General features: G+C 49.9%; 1 long non-coding RNA gene across 1 annotated transcript; it reads right to left on the bottom strand.

Annotated features, from left to right (window-relative positions):
- Positions 1–803: 803 nt before the first annotated feature.
- Positions 804–11,398, bottom strand: LOC113600555 (uncharacterized). The gene is made up of 3 exons (XR_008292795.1): positions 11,051–11,398; positions 3,431–4,713; positions 804–2,657 (listed from the first exon to the last, which is right to left on the bottom strand). It is a non-coding gene; the product is annotated as an uncharacterized LOC113600555 (long non-coding RNA).
- Positions 11,399–22,597: the final 11,199 nt, after the last annotated feature.

Below are 22,597 nucleotides of genomic sequence, written 5' to 3'. Positions count from 1 at the left end.
CCTTTCTTCACACATCAGAAAGGAGGGATCCTAATGGGCCCTGATGCTATCTGGGTGATTGGGCAGAAAAGGGCAGCCCGGCTTGTCAGCGGTGAGTTCAGAGCTACTGGGCACGTGGCCGTTTGTTTTGGGCAGGGTTTTACTTACCACGGTTTTGGGGCCCCAACTTCCCTTAAGATAAAAAGAGGTAATAGGGGGATGTACTGACAGAAGCCGGAAAGAGAGACACAGCCAGGCTTCCTGGCTCTGGCTCTGTCCCTCTTTCCCTCCCTCCGCTTTCTCTCCCTGCTCTTGCCCCCTCTCTGCTCTGTTCCATCCCTGCCCACGGTCTCCTTCTGCTAAGTCCTAGGGTCTGCCCTGAAATGTTCCTGGTGTCTGTGGCCCCAGCCCCTGTACGGCGGGGCAGCTGTCAAAACAGTCCTTCTTGTTTCACAGTTTCACTTTCCACTGTTCATCTATTCCGGATTTTAGTTTTTCCAGAAGAGGAATCTGACTGGCAGGCTTCACCGGGTCCTGGGTCAACAACCCAGCGGTGAATGGGCTGCCCAGGCAGCAAGTGCCCACCTGAAGAGTAAGCACATGGAAGGAGAGCTACACGTTTTGCATTACGGGGACTATAGGACTCATAACACTTAAGCCCCCTTCCAGTTCTGAGAATCTTGGGGGCATTTGAGTCAGCAGAACTATTCCACAGAATCACACGCTTTACACTATTCACACATGTTAGACCCAACATCCATGCTAAGGCAGCTGATTAATCTTGTCCAATCATGACCGCACTAATCTCTTTGCCAGAATTTGGCTCAGGAATACGTAGATTTAATCCCTGTTTGGATCAAGAAGACAAAGAAATATATTTGTGTTTTCTAGGAAAAGAGTCCTTAAGACTAAGGCCTGGGAAGCTTCTCTTTATTTCCAACTGGACGTGAACACGAAGGTATTTTTAGCTCAAGTTTCTCTGGACGACATCTTGTACCCATGAGGGGAGACAAACTGAAGCTAAGTAGATCCAGAGCCCTGATCACACCGTTCCTGAAGCCTACCTCTAGACTTTCTGTTGTATTAGAACAATTATTTTGTTTAAGCCACTTTAGGTCATGGTTCTGTTACTTGCTGCTAGATGCTTGAGAACCATACGCAGCTACAGCCAGGTTCCTTTCTCCCCCAAAGTCCCTTCACTGCCCCCAAGGCATTCCCAAGCTCAAAACCCTTAAATCTTCAATGGCTGCCATTGTCTAAGGATGCCAATCCAAACTTCTGAGCCTAGAGATCCAGAGGTCTAATGCAAGGCCTGGGATGAGGGAACTCTGCTTCTTAGCACTGATCACTGTATCCTCAGAGCTTTTGCTGTTCTGGGCTGCAGGACCCTTAAAGAACCATGCCTCCTCCACATCGTAGACACTGGGTCCAGCCCTCCTGGATGCTACCATAACAAATTACCGCGAGCCGGGGGCCCCACACAGCAGACGTGTATTTTCTCACAGCTCAGGAGGCCAGAAGTCTGAAATCAAAGTTTCCGCTGGATGGGCTCCTGTTGGGAGCTCTGAGCGAGAATCTGGCCTGTGCCTTTCTCCCAGCTTCTGGTGGCTCCTGGCAATCTTCGGCCTTCCTTGGCTTGTGGATGATCCCTTCACATGGCTCTGTGTGTGTGTGTGTGTGTGTGTGTGTGTGTGTGTGTGACTGTGTGAGTGCGTGCCTCCTCCTTTTGTAAGGACAGCAGTCACTGGGCACTTGGGGCCCACCTTAATTCACCACATACTGTGCTAAATGCTGGGGACGTGGAGGTGGGCACAACACGGTCCCCGCCCACCAGGAGCCCACAGTTTGGCAGGGGACTGACCATGCTTGGGATTTCACCACGTTGGGGCAGCGCTGTGACAGGCTAACAGGTGGGTGTAGTGAGGTCACTTAGAGGATGTTGGTTCACAAACCCGGGAGCATTTGGAGTGTAGTCTGAAACTGACCGCATGCACAGAAGACAGGGAGAGACCGAAGACAGAGGCGGGCCACCCCACGTTGGTAAGTGGCAGGTTGAATAAGCAAGAGAACTCACTTTGTAAGCCTGATCTTCAGTGCCTCAAGATGAATAGATACCTGAACCCACCTTCTAGAATCTTAAAAGTTTAGAAAGAGGCCTTTGTGAGGTTCGGTCATATACGCCGTCGAGGCAGTCTCCACAACACCTGTCCCTGAAGACGGCTCCCTCTGTGGGAACAGGGTGTGGGAGAGACTGCATATACATTCCCAGGACAGGGGAGGGGGAGAAGGCCCTCCACTTCCCCGGGGTCAGCTCTCGGGTCAGCCGGCAGTCACGTCTTCCTGATGACCTCCTCCACCGGAGGGCAGCTCCTGGGGGACAGGTGTCTTGGGATCTCAGGGAGAACTAGGTGAGAGCAGGGGGGTGGGTGCGGTGTGCAGGAGGCGTGAGCCCATCCGGTTCACGTACCACCTGCTAAGCCGGGTGGAGCAGACTTCGGACTTCGCTCTGGATGCTGGCAGAGGCTCCGAGACTTCACACACCGGGCAGAGGCAATGGGGATGCGGCGACATTTGCATGCTGGCCAGACCACTCCGGCAGCCTCGGGAGGCCGGCGCTGGGGTGTCCAGACTGGAGGGCATGTTCGTTCCGGGAATCCAGCAGAGGCCAGGGGACTGACCTAAGGAAGGAGCAGAAGGGAGACATCTGGGCAGGCATCACCCATCTTTCATGGCGAGGCCGGCAGAAGCATGATAGGTTGACAGAAAAACCTTTGATCCCTGAAGGCCTCACAACGGGTTCAGGGTTGGTAACATCTTCCCTCAGATCCCTTGTTTTGTGAGGGAGAACGTTTAACCATGCTCAGCCCGGTTTCTCGAAGGTACCATAGTGAGATTGTTTTTATTAAAAAAAAAAAAGTGTCTAACGTTTGTTTATTTTTGAGAGCAAGCGAGACAGAGTGCGAGTGGGGGAGGGGCAGACGGAGAGGGAGACACAGAGTCCGAAGCAGGCTCCAGGTCCTGAGCTGTTAGCACAGAGCCGGACACGGGGCTCGAACTCACGAACCGTGAGATCATGACCTGAGCTGAAGTTGGACGCTTAACCGACTGAGCCACCCAGGCGCCCTGAGATTTTTTTTTTATTATTATTTGTAACCCAACTGCAAAAATAATTGACACTCAGTGGATGGTGGCCATCTCTAAACTACGGCACCTCCGACTGCTGAAGGAGAAAGGAACCGTTTCCACATGTCCCATTTCGGTTTTTTGCGGGACTTTTCATTTGCTGCTGACTCTGGTTACCAACCCTGCGTAACACAACATCCCCAAAACTAGAGGCATGAGACGGCCGTCCTGCCTGCGTTTGATCATGGGACCTGGGGGTGAGGAATTTGGATGGAACCCCGCAGGGTGGGCTTATCTCTGCCCCACGTGTCTGGGAAGCTGAGAGTACCTTGAATGGCTGAGGCTGGAGTCCGGAGGCTTCTTCACTCGTGGGTCTGGGATCGGGGATGAGTTGACTTGAAGACGAAACTCAGTCCGCCAGAGCACCTCCACGTGGCCATAGAGGCTAGATGTTGAGACAGAGCATCCCAGGGGAACCGGGTAGAAGCCATATGCCCTTTATGACCTTGCTTCCAAAGTAACATAACCTTATCCTTGTGCTCTGCGCTCCCCATCACGAGCCCGTGCAGACACAAGGGAGGGGATGGGGTGCAGGCGTTGGCAGGCTGCAGGCTGTAGTATGTTCAGGACTGGGTTGCAGGACTAGATTCACAGACAGCGGGTGGTGGTGGGGACTTGGTGTGGATGAGGTCACCTGGGGATGTTGTAGAAAATGAAGAGGGACAAGGTCGGAGCCCTGAGGACGTGGTGATGGTCAATAAATGGTTATGGAATAAATCAATCGGTCAAGAACGTAACTATAGGTAACTCCCCCCCCCCCCCCCCCCGCCCAGGTCAAGGGCTCTTCATTCTGTCCTCAAGCAGGAGAAGGATCATGGCTACGTCTCCAATTAACCTCCTGGAGCCCGACAAGGAACCCGTAAGGTCTATTTCTCCAAGTTCACTGCCTACAGGGATGACTCCAGGAGGCTTATTCTAAGCTCAGATTCCTGGGTCCTACTCCCAGAGACTCGAAATTCACTTGCCTTGCAGTGGGGTCCAGGAATCTGCCTTTTGAAACAGCTTCCTTCCGTAATACAGCTATAAGGACCGCGTGGACAGCACCCTGCTCAGCCGCTCAACCATAAATTCCAAAGGGACCAGGGACAAAGTCATCCTGATAGGATGTTCTGGCCCCGAGTCCCGGCTCTTGCGACTTTGCCGCCACTTGACTTTGGACAGTTTCCTTTTTGTGGCCTCAACTTTCTTGTGTGTACGCTTAGGAGGTTGAGTTAGAGCAATGTTTTCAAACTGGGCTCTGTCATACCTCAGGAGATTGCACCTTGGCTACCCACCTCCATTAATCCATTTAGCAAATATTCATGGCACGGGTGGATACCGGGGGTGTTACAGGATCAGCGATTAATTATCATGATGGGCGTTCTTTCCAAAGAAGTGCAACAAAGGGTAAGAGGGCGCTCACAAAGATGGCTTACATTGTGCGTGTCCTTCCGCTTGAATTGCCGTTTGGACAAACTGTTCCCGGGATTGAAACGGCTGGCTTAGATCATCTTAAGGGTCCTTGCGGCAGGAAACCTTTTGTTCTGTGACGTTTCTTCGATGATTTTATTTCTGAGCAACGTCAAAACAAGCAGAATGCAATTACTGGGTGTGAAATCCGTCAGGGCCCCCCAGGTTAACCCTTTCGTTCTGGAAAAGAAACTTCAGGCTCTTTAGAAGGTTTTCTGACAGTGAAGAACCAGCACCTTAACCTGGGAAACTGAGTGAAAGGCAGACTGGGAAGCTGCAAAGCAGCCGTGCCTGCTTTTGGGGGGAAACAGCAGGCGGGGCGGGGGCGGGGGGCTCTGGACCCACGAGCCTTCCGGTTTTTGTCTGCAGAATGGGCAGATGGTACCTGGCCCCCAGAGTTGTTTTAAGGAGACAGATTATATATACAAAATTAGCAGCTCGGTGCCAGATACTTAGTAAGCATTCAATAAATGATGGCCATTATTAATTTAAGTATCTTTCTTATGCATATTATACTTGTCAACATTCCTGCAAATGTTTTATAGATGAGAATGGAAAAGTACTCAGGACGGGAGCTGCCAAATATCAGGGTTCTGCCAGGCCAACTGCATCTCTGGGGGAAGAAAGCCCTGTAATTCCCTCTTCTTGAAACTACATGCCCATGGTGGCGGCCTTGAAATTCTGAGTGTCCCTCTGCCCCATGCCCTCTCCACAGCGTCCCCCCCACCCCCCCGCCAAAGGAGAGCAAGTTACTTTTCTCAGTAGAAAGCAAGCCAACACCCAAATTTGGGATAGGTTTCCACATTGAGGTAGAATAAAGATGATAACCATAAATGCTGCGGAGAAATTACAAAGAAGCCCTGAAATCATTCCTTTGTATTTTTTGTAGTTGAACGCCCTAACTTTCCTTGAGACCAAACATGCGTGCATCTTTTATTCTCTCTCTGGCTGGATCCTAAAAACAGTACAGAGACTGAACACGGTTGGGAACACCTCTATCACTTAGTTTATGGGGTGCGACTCCACGGCTGAGCTTGAGGAAAACATGTGGCCACAGCTTCCTTATGTCTAAACTGAGGATAATGATAGACTTCACCCTCTAGGATAAATAGGGTGGTTATTAGCCATGCACACAGTAAGTGCATAGTACGTTAACTATTGTTATTTTCGCGTCTATTGATTTACTCGGTATTTTGGTGCTCACTTATGTATTTTCAACTACAGACTCATAAAATATAAATTAACGTTAGCTGCTTGCATTTAACCATCTGCATTTAATGATTCTGGGGGCAGCCCAATCTACCGTGGCGTTGGGTTGGGAGCTATAGCCTCAGCTTTAAGAGATATGACACCTGCTACCGATTTGGGGCATCCATTTGGTAAAATCATGTAAATCACTTGGGGTGCCCTAGGACTGTGGTCTACAACCGGACACGGGAGAAGGCAGAATTCCATCAGGCAGTCAAATAGCTGACTGGTGAAGAATCCCCTCCAGGGGGGGAAGGATCCAGAATTTCACCTACGCAAATCAGGCAGTAGTATCTAGCAGTTAGGATTAAGTTCGACAGCGGAAAACCCCCAGTCACAGTGGCTTCACTGGGTAGAAGTTAGTTTTTTCCTTTCCTAAGTCCTGGCACACAAGGTTGGTGTAGCATTGTACAGGGTCAGCGACGCAGGCTCAGCCAGCTCGTTGCTTCACTGTAGAGCACACCATCCTCCCCAACTTGATTTCCTGGTCCAAGCTGGCTGCCCCAGCTCCAGACATCAAATCTTTATTCCAGGCATCCAGAAGGAGATAAGAACATGCCCTTTCCCTTTAAGTTCATTCTACAGATTGTTCCCAGGACTTCCACTTCCGTCTCCCAGCTGCCTAGCTGCAGGGGACACTGGTAAACGTAGTCCTTATATTGGGACACACACTGTGCGACACACGTATTCGGGGACAATTAGCAGTCTGTGCTGCCAGGTTAGAAGAGGTTAGATCATTCAACTTAGATCCAGGGGCAAGAGCGCAGAAACTAATCTCAGGTGCACAGTGTGGGCTTGGAGTTGCTTGTTGCCATAGCGACTAGAAAAGCCTGAACCTGCCAACTGTCGTGAAGAAGAAAAAAAAAAAAATCGTCCTTGTCCCTCAGCCCCTGTGTTCTGGCCAGAAATCTCTGGTCGATAATTTCATAAGTTTAGGTCGGGACTTGCTTGTGATGTTAAAACAACTTGCTTCTTCTCCTGGTGCCGAACACTTCTGCCCTGGCAAAGTTCAGAATGTATTCTGCGGAGTGAAGAGAAAGGAAATCCCAGAAGTCAAGTCTGGGGGGAAATCAGCATATGGCGGGTATTTGAAGTATGTGGTATAATTAAAAAAAAGAAAAAGGTTTTGATACATTAGAGTCAGATTAGTCTGATCATGCCAATTAAAATGTAACTGAGCAGTGAGGTAATTTAGACTTGTAAATTTTCATTGGGAAAGTTTTTTGTTTTTTTTTTTTTAATTAGAAAGTGTGCCAAGTTTGACTGTTCGGAAGAATCCGAGAGTCTCACCCTTGGTTATACGTTGAATTACTGGTTCACTAGATGTTTGAAATACTTAGGCAGGCTTTTGTCACATCGGTTGAAGCAATGGAGAGGATTTAACGAATCCAGTTGTTATCTGGGCCCATTGTATGAAGTTATTTAGGGTTCTTTAAACAAGAGACTCCTTGAAAGTAGTTGTTAAAATATAGTCTATGTTAAAAGAGACTTAGAAGTTGAATTGAAAGATCTAAGGAAAAATGGTGTTTTTACTGATTTTCATATTAAAACATTTTTAAAAACTCAAATAGTTTTCAATTGTGCAAACGTTGTCTCGTAACAATAATACATTAATAATAATAATCAAAACCTCAAAATACAACTTCCACTTTTTCCCATTTTTATTTATTTGTGTACAAAATAGAAGGGCTCTGGGGAGCCTGGGTGGCCCAGTCGGTTAAACCTCCGACTCTTCGTTTCAGCTCAGGTCACCATCTCACTACTTGTGGGTTCGAGTTCCACTTTGGGCTCTGTGCTGGCAGTGTGGAGCCTGCTTGGGATTCTCTCTTTGCCCTTCCCCTGCTCACTCTCTCTCTCTCTCAAAAATAAATAAACTTAATTTTTTAAAAGCTTTTTGGTATTTAAAAATTTTTTTTAATGTTTTTTATTTATTTTTGAGACAGAAGGAGACAGAGCATAAGCAGGGGAGGGGCAGAGAGAGAGGGAGACACAGCATCCAAAGCAGGCTCCAGGCTCCGAGCTGTCGGCACAGATCCCGACGCGGGGCTCAAACTCAAGAACCACGAGATCATGACTGGAGCCGAAGTGGGCCGCTTAACCGACTGAGCCACCCAGGTGCCCCCTCTTTAAGAAAAATTTTAAACCCAAAGCAAAGATGCCTCTATCCAAAACTTCTGGGCAAGAAGTAGCCACGCGCAAACCAGGGCTGGGCACCCACCATGTGCAAGGTGCACGTGGCCTGGCGGAGGGAGAGACACACGCGTGAATTCTGATCCCAACGTGTTCCTTTCCTTCCCTAGACCCTGCGTCAGAGCGCGCCCACCAATCCACCCCTCACACCTCTGTCCCAGACCCCTGGGAGGCTGTCACCCTTTCAACCATGAGCCGTTGAGCACGCCGAAAGGCGCCCATTCAATCATCCGTTTCCAGGAAGGCATCCAGCCCTTCAGCTACATCTTGAACAGCCAAGCTTTGATCTCTACAGTCCCACTTTTTCCCTAGACCCAGACCTTGTGGTGGGGCTTCCAGACAACCCAAGTTTGCGTACTGACAGTCACTCCGTCACCGTGCACAAGTCACTTAGCCTCTCTGAGCCTTCTCTTTCTCGTCGGTAAATACAGGGAACTCACCATAACTTCACAGACCTCTTGTGAGGCTTAATTACGGCATGATTTATATAAATTTGAAGACCATTTATATGTAAGATCTTAAGACCTTCCCTGACCCACAACCGATGCTGGATTCACATTAGTGCCCGGGGTCTCTTTAGAAAATGGAGGGCCAGAACTGGCCAAGCCCTTTATTAATTCAAACCGTTCATTTTATTTTCTCTGTGGTTCAGAGAAACTCCCTGACTTCCTCAGAGTCCTGCAGGCAAAGTCAAGGGAGAGTCGTTCATTGACTGGTATGTTTAATAAATGCGTAAATGATACTTACAACGTATCAGACGCTGCTGTAAGGTGGTTGACAAATATCAGTACTCTTTTTTTAAGTTTATTTATTTATTTTGAGAAAGAGAGAGAGAGATGGGGGGAGGGGGGCAGGCTGAGAGGGAGAGAGAGAGACAGAGACAGAGACAGAGACAGAGAAAGAATCCCAAGAAGGCTCCACACTGTCAGCACAGAGCCCAACCTGGGGGTCGATCTCATGAACCATGAGATCATGACCTGAGCCGATATCAAGAGTCAGACACTTAAGCCACTGAGCCAGCCACCCAGGCACCCCATTGGCAAATATCAGTACTCTTAATATTTGCAGACCCCTGTGACGTCAGAATTATTTTCACCTGCAGTTTCCAGATGAAGCAACTGAAGGTTCGGAGGCTTGTAACTGACGAGAGAGGTGTGCAAACCCAGGGTGGCCGGCTGCAAAGTCTGTGCAAGGAAGCACTGTGTCCGCTCCTGGAATGTGCATGATCCTTAACACCCACCCACTGCCAAGGGCACCCCTTCTCCCCCTCTCTCTGTCACACTCTGCCTCCTCCTGCCTTTTAGCTATCCTAATTAATAATAATGAGAGCGAAATCACTTTCTCTTCGAATCCCACCGAGCAAAGGCTGAGGAAAAGCTTGCTCGTTATTATGTTACTCTAGGAGAGAGATTTCCAAAGAAGCTGGAGAGAGAAAAGGGGAGGCGAGTTGGGAGGGAGTGGAACACAGTGGGGGGGTATGTGATGGGGAGGGGGGCACCACTTGGTATTGTTTTATCGCCAGGACCCTCTCTAAGAGGCTCGGAACTGCTGCACCAGGGAGCAGACTGGGGGGCGGGGGGGGGGGAGGGAGGGGAGCGAGTTCACTGGCTTCCTTCCACTTCTCATCCATCGCAGGTCTGGCCTCATGGGTCATCCACTCACCAGCACTCCCTGGGCCAAGGATGCTGGTCATGCCCGGGCTCTAGGAATCCCACCTCAGAAGCAGCAGAGACCCCGGGAGAAGCTTGTCATGGTGGGAGGGGCTGAGCTGGCGTGGGAACGCATGGAGGGTTCCAGGGTGTGGAGAGGGAGGCTCTGAGGAGCTGGGCTGTGTGCTGGGGGGGGGGGGGGGGGGAGGGTGTCTGATACACCTGCCCAGCAGGTGTCGAATCCTCTTGACCGTCCAGATCCGGCCAGGACTTCCCTGTCTGTCGTATTTTCCTCATTCCTATTTATCCTTAAGCTAATTGTCTCTGTAATTTGGGGCAGGTCTCTTAATTTCTATTGCTTTTCCTTTTATTAAATGGGATATTATGAATATCAGATCAACTAATGAACAGACAGGGCACGCATCCAAGATTACACAATGGCTGATGGGAGAGCAAAAAGAAATATCTAGCTTTTGCAGCGACGTCGGGGTGCTTTTCAAACAACACTGGAGAGGAAGAAACTTTTAACCATCTGGAAGCCAGCCACGGAGAAAAAGCCCCGTGCAGACTCCATGGGAGCCATCTGTAAATGGCTGACATCAGGGCCACACCGCTGGACATGTAAACTCATGGAGGGTCAAGAAAGTGAGTTCTCCTCATTCCCTGACTTCTGAGTGGTCAAAGAAGGTTTCGTGTTCAATGTATAAACAATGCCCCTGCCTCAAGATGGCATCCGTAGCTGACAAATACTTCCCTTCTTTACCCGATGGCGACACAGATCAACGAAGCACTGAAGGCATTTGATCATTTTGAAAAAGCACAAGATACAAATAATGAACATGTATTAAGCCACTCTCAGGTACCAGAAACGGTGCTAGGTGCCACATCTCCAGTAGAATTGTTAACATAAATTATGCGTTTCTGCCATTCAGGGCACAGCTCAATGCAGGGTAACCTGTGCGGCTCCCTGGGTCCCTCCAGCAGCCCTGGGAGATGGGAACTGGTATGAAATGGACACTGGTTTTGTCTATTTCACAGACGAGAAAAACGAGGCTCAGGGAAGTTAAGTAACTCGCCCCATGTCACACAGGCCTGTGGCTGTACAGGTGATACTGGGCACTTCTCTCTCCTCGATGCTAGGTGATGCTCAGCTTGACCCGCATTTGGCCCCCCGGGGTCTGCCAAGCTGCCAAGCTGGGATCTTGCCTGGAAGATAAAGTGCAAACTCTGTGTGGAATGTTCTACCCAGCCGACCTCCCCACCCCTACTGACCCCTTCCCACCCTATGCCCTTCTGCTGGTGCCAGGGAAAATGCACTGCAAACCCGATCTGCTACATTCTAGTTCTCTGACCTTGAACGAGTTACCATCACCTCTGGGCCTCTGTGTCCTTAGCTGCAGGCTTAGGGGAAGAAACTCTTCCTTCACAAGGGTCTTAGGAGGGATGCTGCACATTGTGTGGGAAACGCGTCAATGCCAGGAACATAGACAAGTTCAGTTAATGCCCATTTTCTTCCCTTCCGCCTTCTGAACTTCTGAACTTCAGCTGAGATCGGTCTGCAACATGAACCAGGCGCCGCCCAGCAGATACCTCCTGTCCCTCCCTCACTTTGCAAGAGCCTGGGGAGGGAGCACGCTGTGTTATATTTATCACAGTATGTGTCTCTCCTCCCACTGGGTTATGCGAGGGGGGAGCTTTTGGGTCCACCTGTTCCTAAGTGCCCTGGGCGCTGCTCAGAGTCTCGGACAAGGGCAGGGGCTTCTCGGATAAATGCCTGTTGCATAAACAAGGGAACAACTCAATCCTGTCTTTTCGGGTGCATAGCAGGAGCGCAGTACTGACTTGGCAACTTGGGATTTGACTTGGTTAGACCTGTGTGTGCCTGTTTGGATCTCCAGGGGAACACAGCGGAGAGGGATTATCTTCTAGCCTTTCTGCACGCCGCTCAATTCAGCCAGCATTTTCCCCCGCAATAAACACAGAAGTGGGGAAAAGGCAAAGAAAGACCGGCCGCTCGCGAAGAGCGCACGGCTCTGCCCTCATTTCTGGGCTCATCATGCCGGTTCTTCCAAATCCCTGCACAAATTAGCCACTCGAGAGGCATTTTTTAATGAATACACATTTGTCTGTGTCCTTTGCCCAGACTCACAAGGCAGCAGAAAAAGGAGGCAGGCAGGCTCCAAGATCAAATAAATTTCAGGTGCTTGCCTTCTACATTCTCCCTCCACCCCCCCCCCCCCAGTCTTACATAGACGTAAACACACAGGTACCCGCACACACGCTGTATTTTCCAGGTTTAAGAGGCAGCAATCTCAAGTAACTAGCATGGAAATAGTAGGCCTGCCCCTCCTTCCCGCTGGGGTTTAAAATAGTTTCATGACTGCTTCGCCGGGTCTGCAGTGGAACATTTCACACCACCAGGAGGGACCCGCCCAAGCTCCCCCGCCCCCCAGCATAGAGGCCTGCCAGCCCCACTGGAGACAAGTGGGGCCCAGGAGGTCTCCAGACGCACTCCACGCTGTTGCACCTGCAGCCGGCCAATTGTTCAGGTCATCAGCACACAAAGGCACCCGCTGCAATTAGTGTCACACGCAGGCTAAGCAGGGCTGGGAGTGGAGGGGCGGGGGGCGGGGCAAGGGGCAGACAGGACAGGAGGTGGATTCGCCGCCTCCGTGGTGACCAAGGGTTTGCAGAGCATCGTGCCTAATCTGCGCTACCAACCCGTTAATCATCCCTCAGGAGTAGCCTGAGGGTGAAATCCGCCGAGGCCTCTGGAAGGCCCATGGCGGAAAGACACAGAAGGAACGTTTGCCCTTATATAGGGCACGACTTCTGCAAAGTGCACCGACCTTCCGCGTAAAGCTCAGTGACCTTGTACACGCAGCGCATCTCCGTCCAGAAGTGGCCGCATCCAGGCACATCCCGGTCTCCGCGTGCTTGATGTAAATATCTATTCCCTTGCCCCCAAAATACACTGCCCCCAGCTCGAAACGTACAGGGATTGAAAAAAGACCTTTGAAATGTAGCACTCTGTTGGAAAATAGATGTTGACTAGAAAATTGCCCCAATTTATTGCTGCTTTTGCCGCTATTTTTTTCCACCAGGTACCTACTGGATATCATCATCAATAATATGATGACCATTTGTAAAGAATTTGAGAAACTCCTACCACAGGGAACTGTGTTTCCAAGAAGTTATGAAGACATGGGCCCATCCTGCACCACCCCCCGTCGATGCCCCTCGGTCTAATTTCTGCATTTCGAGATATGCCCTCAGAGACTGCAGGCCTCAGAGGAAAGACTGCCAAACCCGAGGGTCAATTCTACTCCAGATTTTACCACCACCGAGTCACCTGGCCCGCCTCGAGCCTTGGGACCCCCGTCTGTAAAACCCCAGGAATGGTATTTGCTTTCTCTTTCTCTGTGCTTTAAAGGTAAAGATGGCTCTCTCTTCAAGACCACTCAGACCTGGGTCCCTCCAAATCCTCAGACACAGTCGGGACGTTGCTAGCTTACATGGAGTCTCTATGCAATTAGAGACTGATGGGTGAGTACAACCCCACCCCTCAGGGAAATGGGTGATCCCTTTTCGAGAAGGAAATTCCGCCTTGATTTTGACAGGTCTAGTCTTGCCGCAGAGAACACATTTGGCCAGAAGAGGGTGATTTGGATTTCAGCCTCTGCTCATCTTTTTTTGTGCAGTGCACAACCTATAGAACCGTATGTTGTGGCAGCCTAACAGATCTCTCCTTGGTTGACCCAGACCTTTTGCACTCCTGGCTTAGCTGACTTCAGCCCTCCTTGCCAGGGCCTCAAGCCTGGATCTCCCCAACTCCTTCGGGCTGTTGAGTGGATCCTTGGCATTTGAGGATTTTCCTTTCTTGGTTTTGACTCTTGTCAAATCAATGCAGAAGGTTCACAGTAAAGAGATCGGTTTAGAGAAGCGGGGCGTTTAGTGCAGGAATAGCCGCTCATTAACTTTGTGATCCTGGTCTGATTGTTAAAGCTTTCCAAGCCCCCATTTGCTCATCAGTAAAACAGGACGATGATGGGTGTCTCGCTGGGTCTGTTGACTGGGAAGATTAAGCAAGACCATCTGGGAAGGCCACTGGACACATAGGACACACTCGATAAGGCAGATGTTCCCAGGACTGTTCTCTGATCCAGGTCAGCAAACTTTTCTCAAATTCTCTAAAAAAAAAATGTTTTTTTAATGTTTATTTATTTTTGAGAGAGAGCACAAACAGGGGACGAGCAGAGAGAAAGGGGGACAGAGGATCCGAAGCGGGCCTCCACCCTGTCAGCACAGAGCCCAATGTGGGCCTCGAACTCCTGAACCACGAGATCATGACCTGAGCCAAAGCTGGACACTTAACCACTGAGCCACCCAGGCACCCCTGCTTTTTAAGTTTTCAGTTAACCTTTCTCGAATTTTACACAGGAAAACATGATTGTGTATGTGATTGTTTGTGTTTTAAATACTGGAAGATTCGTGACTTTTGTCGGCTCTGTCCCTCGATGACGTACTCTAGACTCAAAATACAGCTCCCTTTTATTGAGTGTACATGACAGGCCTGGGATCCAGTATTCTGCTTACATTTAATTTAACTCCTAGAAGTTGGATCATCCCCACTTTATGGATGAGGTCAGGGGAACTCAGAGGGGTAAGTAAATTTACCCAACGTCACCCAGCAAATAAGAGGCAGAACAGGATCCTGTCTCAGTTCTGACTGACCCTAGAGCCCTGGGTTTTTAGTGCCGTTCTCTTCTGACTTCCACCTTCCCTCGTTGACTCCTTGGGTCCCATCCTGGGTCCTGAGCTGCCAGCTCTCCCCAGCCCCACCCCCACCATGGAGAGGGGAGGAAGCGTCTGCTTAGTATTAGCTGCGTATGTTTTGAGCCGGGTGCCTCCTTTCTGCCAGCATTCTTTAAACACAGTGAGGTTGGGAAAGAAGGTCTGTAAAGGACCACAGTCAAGTCCAGAAAAGCCTCAAAGAACAGAAGGCAGTAAGGACTCAGCCAGTGCTGGATCCCATAATTGCTTACTAGAGTATCGGGACGGGACACAGCTCTGTTATCTCTGAGATGAGGGCAGGAGCCAAGGCCGCCGTGGGGCCACCAGAGACACGGAGGGAGACTCATCTGAGTTGTTGTGTACGCGTCCATGTAGTCTAGGATCAAGGTAAGTCAGAAATTCAAATAAACCAATGAAAGCAGAAACAAGAGGGGCGGTTTTACATAATATATGTCAGAAATGGTAATGAGATAAATACATCACCAGAAATGCAATATTGATCTCATTGAGAGAGCGGAACATTTTGTCTTGCCAAAGGTTCTGAGGTCAGCCGTTGGCTGATAAAGCAGTTATAAGCTTTTCCGGCCACATGATATTTTGAAAACTCTGGACCTGTCTGTGGCTGGACCAGGAGACCGAGCCTAATTACGACAACTCGAGCTATTATCCTTATTTCTAATAGTAAAACTTCTTCTTGGAAGTCTGAAACGATAGCCCTAGACAGATGTTTCCCAAACTGTTATGTACAGACAGATCACCCAGGGGTCTGGTGAAAAACGCGGCTGCTCAGCCAGCAGGTCTGGGGCAGGGTCTGAGACGCCGCGTTTCTGACCAGCTCCCAGGGGGTGCCGATGCGGCCGGACCTCTGGACTCTGGACCTCGCTCCAAGTAGCGAGGCTCTCTGCGCCACATCCCACGTGCACAGCTGGCCCTGACTTAAAGTGACCTCTAGGCTTCACGTAGGGTGACTCTGTGACTGTGTTCATAGCTGAGTCACAGCAGAAAGAGCCCCACGCTAGGGAGCAGGACGTGAGCGTCCACATGTAGTCTGTTTCTTGTCTGTAACGGGGTCTTTGGCAAATTGTCTTCGCTCTGAGAGTCTCCGTTTCCTCACGTATGAAGGAGAAAAAAATAAACCTTCCACAGAAAGGCTGGAAGGAGTAAATGAGGTCACGTGTGTAAAGACACTCAGCACATGCATACATGTACCTGAGCCTGAAACTATTCTCACAGGCCAGCCCTCACTCCAAGTACCCTCAGGGTGCCCCCCGCCCAGAGTGCCCACGGTGGAGCGTGGGCTCCATGCTTGAGAGTTTGGAAAGCAGGTTTTTTTTCTTTTCTCTTTTCTTTTTTCTTTTCTTTTCTCTTTTCTTTCATTTTCTTTTCTTTTTTCTTTTTCTTTTCCTTTTCTTTTCTTCTTCTTTCCTTTCCTTTCCTTTCCTTTTATATTTCCTTTTCTTTTCTTTTTTCTTTTCTTTCCTTTTCTTCTCTTTTCTTTCATTTTCTTTTCTTCTTTTCTTTCCTTTCCTTTCCTTTTATCTTTTCTTTTCTTTTTTCTTTTTCTTTTCCTTTCTTTTCCTTTTCTTTTCTTCTTTTCTTTCCTTTTCTTTTTTTCTTTTCTCTTCTCTTTTCTCTTTTCTTTTCTTTTTCTTTCCTTTTCTTTTCTTTTCTTTTCCTTTTCTTTTCTTTTCTTTGTTTTTTTCCTTCTCTCCTCTCCTCTCCTCTCTGTTCTTTTCATTCCTTCTTCCTTTCTTTCCTCCTTTCCTTCCTCCTTCCTTTCCTTCCTCCTTTCTTTCTCTTTCTTTCTTTCTTTCTTTCTTTCTTTCTTTCTTTCAAGTGTATTTATTTATTTTGAGGGGGAGAGCACATGAGCAGGGGAGGGACAGAGAATCCCAAGCAGGCTCCCCACTGTGAGAAATGAGATGACCCATTTTCAGAAATACCAAATAAAATCTGTGCTGTCTAGTTAACAATAGGTTCACAACCTGAATGGAAATATGTAAGACGCCACCCCCACCTCCCCCCACCCCTCCCCCCACCACCAATGGAGTCCCAAACTCTTAGACACTTCGCTTCTTGGTTCTTCTTCCCCTTTCTGTCTCTCAGGCTGGTTTTTGCAGGCTTTGCAATGAGCATGGGCCAAAGAACTGAAGTCTCTGTGTCAACACAAGAAATGTACATTTGTTCCAGTCAGACTGCTTTTTGCCTTATGTAAGCGTAGGTGACGTTCGGGTCAGGCTGTAACCTCTGTGGTACTCAGCCAATGAGAAATCGGGGGAGGGACTTACCTCTGTAGTACTCAGCCAGTGAGGAACCAGGGCAGGGACTTCCCGCTACAGTACTCAGCCAATGAGAAATCGGGGGAGGGACTTGCCTGCTAGAAGACAAATTGACTGCTGTAACTGCCCAGGGTGAGCCTGTCCGTCAGACACGCAATCGCTCTTGCAAGATGTTGATTAAAGCCTCGCTTCGCTCTGCCCCGAGTCTCTGCGTCCCTCCTTTGATTGTGTCAGTGGGCATATTCTCACACCACTGACAGTGCTTAGCCCAATTCGGGCCTCGAACTCACTAACCGTGAGGTCATGACCTAAGCCTACATCAAGTCTCCCTGAGTTGGAGCCCCGTGTGGAGGTCAAAAGTTGGACACTTAACTGACCGAGCCACCCAGGCACCCCTGGAAAAGCAACTTCTTTTCCAACATCTGTTCTCACTCTGGCCCCCGCTTGGATGTCCCTCTCTCCCCTTCTTCCTCTCCTGCCCGTGCCCTCCCTTGCTGTCACCATCTCCCCAGTTGGTTGCCCCAGTTCCTTGCTCTGTTTGAAGGTCCCCTCGTGTTGGGGTGGGGCCTTTCCAAGCCCCTCTTGTGGCACAGGCTTTTAGGCAGCTACAGCTAAACCCCACGTGGCCATTCCAGCTGTGCAGAGAGGAAGGAGACTACCACAGGGCCTCCACCCCTGACCTTGCACTGCCCTTCACAGGCCTTGCTCATTGGTGGCGTCCTACTGCCTCCTGACCTGGTTCATTTCACCTCAAGTGCAAGCATCTCTCACTGCCCCTGGGAAAGCTGCCAGCATGCAGCGGGAAGACCCTCGATGCCCTGCTAGAGGACCAGGGCTTCACATCACCCCTGGGGACGTCACAAACACCAGCAACAAAAGAAAGCATTGAATGCACTTCTTCCAATGCAAAACTGTGCATGAAAGGACATGATCAACAAAGCCAAAAGGCAACACACAGAATGGGGCAAATATCTGCAAACCATCTATCTGATGAGGGTCTGGTCTCCAAAAGAGAGAGAGGATTTTTGCAACGTAACACATGAGAAAAGACAAACAGCACAATTAGAAAGTGGGGAAAGCATATGAATCGCTGTTTCTTTAAAAAAAAAAAAAAGGGTACACAAATGGCGAATGCGCACATGAACAGGTGCTCAGTGGCATCAGGTGTTTGGGAAATGCAATTAAAAATCCCAATGAAATACCACTTTACACCCATTAGGATGATGATAAAAATTAAAAAAAAAAAAAAAAAAAGAAAGTGGCAAGTGTTGATAAGCATATGGAGAAACCGGAACCCTTTGGACCTTGCTGGTGGGAATGCAAAAAGGTACACATGGGATTGGTACATGACCCAGCAATTCAGCTCTTAGGTAGAGGTTCAAAAGCAAGGATTCAAACCAATGCTTATACATGAATATTTGTAGCAGCATTATGTTATTTAAGTTTATTTATTTATTTTTTTGAGAGAGGGAGAATGAGCAGGGGAAGGGCGGAGAGAGGGACTCCCGAGCAGGCTCTGCACTCTCAGTGCAGAGCCGGACGCGGGGCTCGATCCCATGAACTGTGAGATCGTGACCCGAGCCGAAATCAAGAGTCGGAGGCTTCATCGACTGAGCCACCCAGGCGCCCCTATAACAGCATTACCCACAATGACCAAAAGACGGACACAACCAAACCCGTGTCAGTAGATGAGCGGCTGAACAAATCGTGGCGTGCGCACACAGCGGAGTATCGGTCGGCCACAGAGAGGTTCTGACACCTGTTACCACATGGATAAGTCTGGAAAGCAATACGTGAAGTGAAAGTTTGATTCCATTTATATGAACTATCTGGAGCAGGTAAATGCACTCGTAGGGAACCCAGATGGGAAGTTGCCAGGAATGAGGGGAGGAAGAAGTAAGGAGTAACTGTTTAATGGGTAAGAGATTTTAGTTTGTGTGGGAAAGATGTTTTGGAACCAGACAGAGGTGGTGACGGCACAAGGTTGTGAATGCAGTAAACATCACTGAATTGTACATTTTAAACAACACGGTTACTTGTGTAGTATGTGAATTTCACTTCCATGGAAAAAAAATGTATCAGAAAAACTAAAAGGTAGCAATAAATGTTCCTTTTTCACTAAAAACAAAACAAAACAACACACAAAAAGCCCTAACAGTGTGGCTCTGGGTAAGTCCCTTCATTTCTCTGCGCCCGTATTCTCTCTCTAGTCTGTAAAATGGGAAGGACATCCACCTCCCAAGAGAACTACTTTGAAATGTATCTGATATCGGATACTGTGCATTTTTTTTTAAGTAAGAAAATAAAATGTCACATGCACATTTCATTTCCGTCGGAGGCCAACCCTATGTATGCTTCTCTTCATTTTCTTGTCTTGTAAACTCACTCCTGCTCCCTATCTCATACAAAGTCACTTCGTCACCCTCTCCCTGACATTTGTTCTTTGAGTTCTCCCCAACGTGACATCTTAGCCTGTTATCGTAAATCCCCAGAAGGAGACCATGCCCATGTTTAACCCCTCCCAGCACCTCGGTGCCTGGCCCGGCCCCAACCACATGATAACCCCACCAGCGTCTATCGTGTGGTACTTCCGGTAGTAAGCTGGGTTCTAGGCTAAGCCCTTTATCCACGCGGTATTTTAGTAAATGCTTGCAACAATTCTGTGAGGTAATTATCGCCGTGCCCATTTTGCAGAGGGGAAGGAAGGCGGGTGGAGGAGGTGGGTGGCTTCTCCAACGCCACCGAGCTGACGGGTGACAGCCTGGGATGTGTGTGAAGATCCGTTCTGATTAGACCGGAATCCTCAGTCCCTAGACGACATCATAGGACTTTCAAAACACTTGCTGGGCTGGGTTTGATTTGCTGCCCGACTGGGTGTGAGCTTTGAGAGCACGTTGGCAGGAAAGGAAGACGGTGAGGTGACACGAAAAGGCATTCCCCTGACAGTCGAGAGACGTGTACCTTCGTCCAAGCTTTGCTATTTTTCTCCCCGGACCTCAGTTTTCCTGTCTGTTCAATGGGAGACCTGGATTGGCCCTTCAGTCGCTGTAATGCTGTGAGTGCCCACAGGAGACTCGTTATGGAAGAATGAGAGCTTCAAGCTGCCCTCGTTGCTCTCGGAGCGCCTCGTATTTTTGTCCCTCAAGGGAAAGCTGTAGAGAGTTGTTTCACTCTCTGAGAAGCGGCCCCCTTCCGTGAGGTCACCTCACAGGTTGTCAGACAAGACAAGGGGAAGCCGCTGGCATTCCCTGAGCACCTGCCCCTGTAGCACGTGAACTCCACGATAGTCCCGGGTGGCAGGAACTGTGCGTTCACGTGACAGGCGAGACAGCTGGGCTCGGAGCGGGGCGGTGACTGTCCCAACCTAACTTCTGAGAAGACCCAGGTTTGCCGGAATCCCAGACTCTACTTTTTACTCTGTGGCAGCTTGTGGTGGGGCAGGCTCAGCTCCATGGTGGTGCCGGGGGTGGGGAAGGGGCACCATGCGGGGAAACGGTTCTAGAATGGATTGTCAGGGAGGACGGTGGCGGTGGTGGGGGGGGCTTTTGCCGGCCGGCTGTAACGACACCCCTCCTCCTCGGCTCCTCACCGACTGCCCTCGGCTTTGACCAAGGGGACAGGGCCAGTCACCGCTCAGCTCACTGATATTTCGGCTGAGACACAAGCGTATTTGCGGACAGAGCGATGTGAGCAGAGGGGGACGTGGGGCACCCAGGCAATCCCACCAGGAGAAGAGGAGGAGATCCAGAAGCCAGCTCGACCCCGCAGGGGCCGATACCCTGGCGCTACCGTGGACCAATTGGGCCTGAATCTGAGCACGGGCATCTTGGTTTACTCTCCACGCGTGAGGGTGCCGCGCGGCCGATCTTTGAGAACCACTGGTTTCGTACCAGTTGACCTTTGCAGAGATCTTCCAAGGACAAGGTTTCTTCTTCTCATTTTGAGAGGTCTGCCTGCGACAAGCACCGATGCTCTTGCCCTGTGGGGGCGGGTTTAGGGCATGATGAGGACGCTGGGACACACGCTGGCCAACTGGCGGGAGAGGCGATTTGCCACTGGGGCGGGCACGGAGCTGGGCTCGGTCACAGTACGCAAGAGGTGGCCCCAGAGCTCCTGCTCGGACAGGCGGGCGTCGTTCCAGCTGCAGGCGAATGGAGAGGGATGGAAGCTTCGCTTCTGCAGGATTCCCTCACTTCAGGGGCACCCGGGGGGGCTCAGTCGGTTAAGCGTCCGACTTCAGCTCAGGTCACGGTCTCACGGTTCGTGGGTTCGAGCCCCGCGTCGGGTTCCGTGCTGACAGCTCGGAGCCTGGAGCCTGCTTCGGATTCTGTGTCTCCCTCTCTGTCTCTGCCCCTGTCCCACTCTCTCTCAAAAATAAAAATAAACATTAAACTTTTTTGTAAAAAAATCCTAGCTCCCGGATTTGCACCTGAGAATTGGTTAGAAGTACAAATTATTGGGCCCCGCCCCAGAGCTACCGAATCAGAATCCTGGGTCATGGGGTCTGCAGTCTGTGGTTTAACGGCCCTCCGCCTGCTCCCATGTGACAGCTAGGAGGCTAGGTCTTTGACCTGGGTCATGGGACACAAGCCCCCCGAGCATCAGCTTCCTTAATCGTACGATGCAACAGATAATCCAGACTCCACATAATGAAATAAAACCATGCGCAAAAAGAGCTCAGAGAATTACCTGGAAGACAGTAACCACCATCACAACACATTTAGTATTTTTTGCCCTTTGCTACATGGTTAATCTAGATAATCTCATTTGACCCTCCCACCAGCCCTACGGTTTGCCTCATTTTACAGGCAAAGAAATGAGGGACAGAGACCCAGGACGCCGCCTAAGGGCGATCCATCCAGCTCTAGGGAACCCGCGCTGAACCCCTACCCCCCACCGCAGTCACTGGGGGGGCCACTGGAGAAAGTGAGACTGAGCCATAAGTACAACTGTGACAGGGTAAGGATATGCAGTCTCCCGGACCATCACCTCTCCACTCCAGGTAGGACGGAGAAGGATGAAATAGAAACTTCTATTTGCGATGACTTCTATCCGATACACGACACTTTTATATGGAAGGCGAATGACGGAAGAAACTGAGAGAAGCAGGTTGGAGGCGGGGCTGAAGGTCTGGCTCATCTCCATCACTGCAAGAAAAACATGAAAGATTTATGTAAAAATGTATCAATCCTGTGCCCCGACAGGTGTCAGAGCCGACAGGCCAACGAAAGCCTCCTAGGAGGGTGTGAACTGAACCAGAAGAGGCAGCTGAGGCCTGAGGAGGATCTGGGGTGTGGAGACAGGTGGACCCGGGGGGGGGGGGGGCTTTCCCCTCTGCCCCTTGCTGCTGTGTGACCCTGGGCCAGTGCCCTGGCCTCTCTGAGCATCACGGCCTCATCCCCACAGAGTGTGAAGCATTGCTTGGGTGTTTTCTCACTGAATTCTCACCAGCCCCACGGGCACTGCTAGCCTGGCTCCCATCCTTGGGGTGTGTACCTGCCTATGTGTGTGCACGTGTGTGTGCATGTAAGTGTGTGTGTGTGTGTGTGCATGTAAGTGTGTGTGTGTGTGTGTGTGTGTGTGTGTGTGTGTGTGTTGCTTTTTGACTTGGCATACCTTTTAAAACCCACCAAACATGGCAATGATTGCTCCATGCCATGAGGGCCTTACTCAGCTCTGTTTGCCCTCGCCAGGGTCCCCACACCTCCATGCTTCTCCCTGGGACCGTTTGCTTCTAACCCAAAGAACGATCATTAGCCAGTATTTCCTTCTCTTCTGGCTTCTCTGAAAAATTCCATTTTCATTTTTCAAAATCGATTTCTACTG

This window comes from Acinonyx jubatus, chromosome F2 (genome assembly GCF_027475565.1).
Source record: "Acinonyx jubatus isolate Ajub_Pintada_27869175 chromosome F2, VMU_Ajub_asm_v1.0, whole genome shotgun sequence".
Classification (NCBI taxonomy): domain Eukaryota; kingdom Metazoa; phylum Chordata; class Mammalia; order Carnivora; family Felidae; genus Acinonyx; species Acinonyx jubatus.
This window is presented reverse-complemented; position numbering and strand designations above follow the sequence as displayed.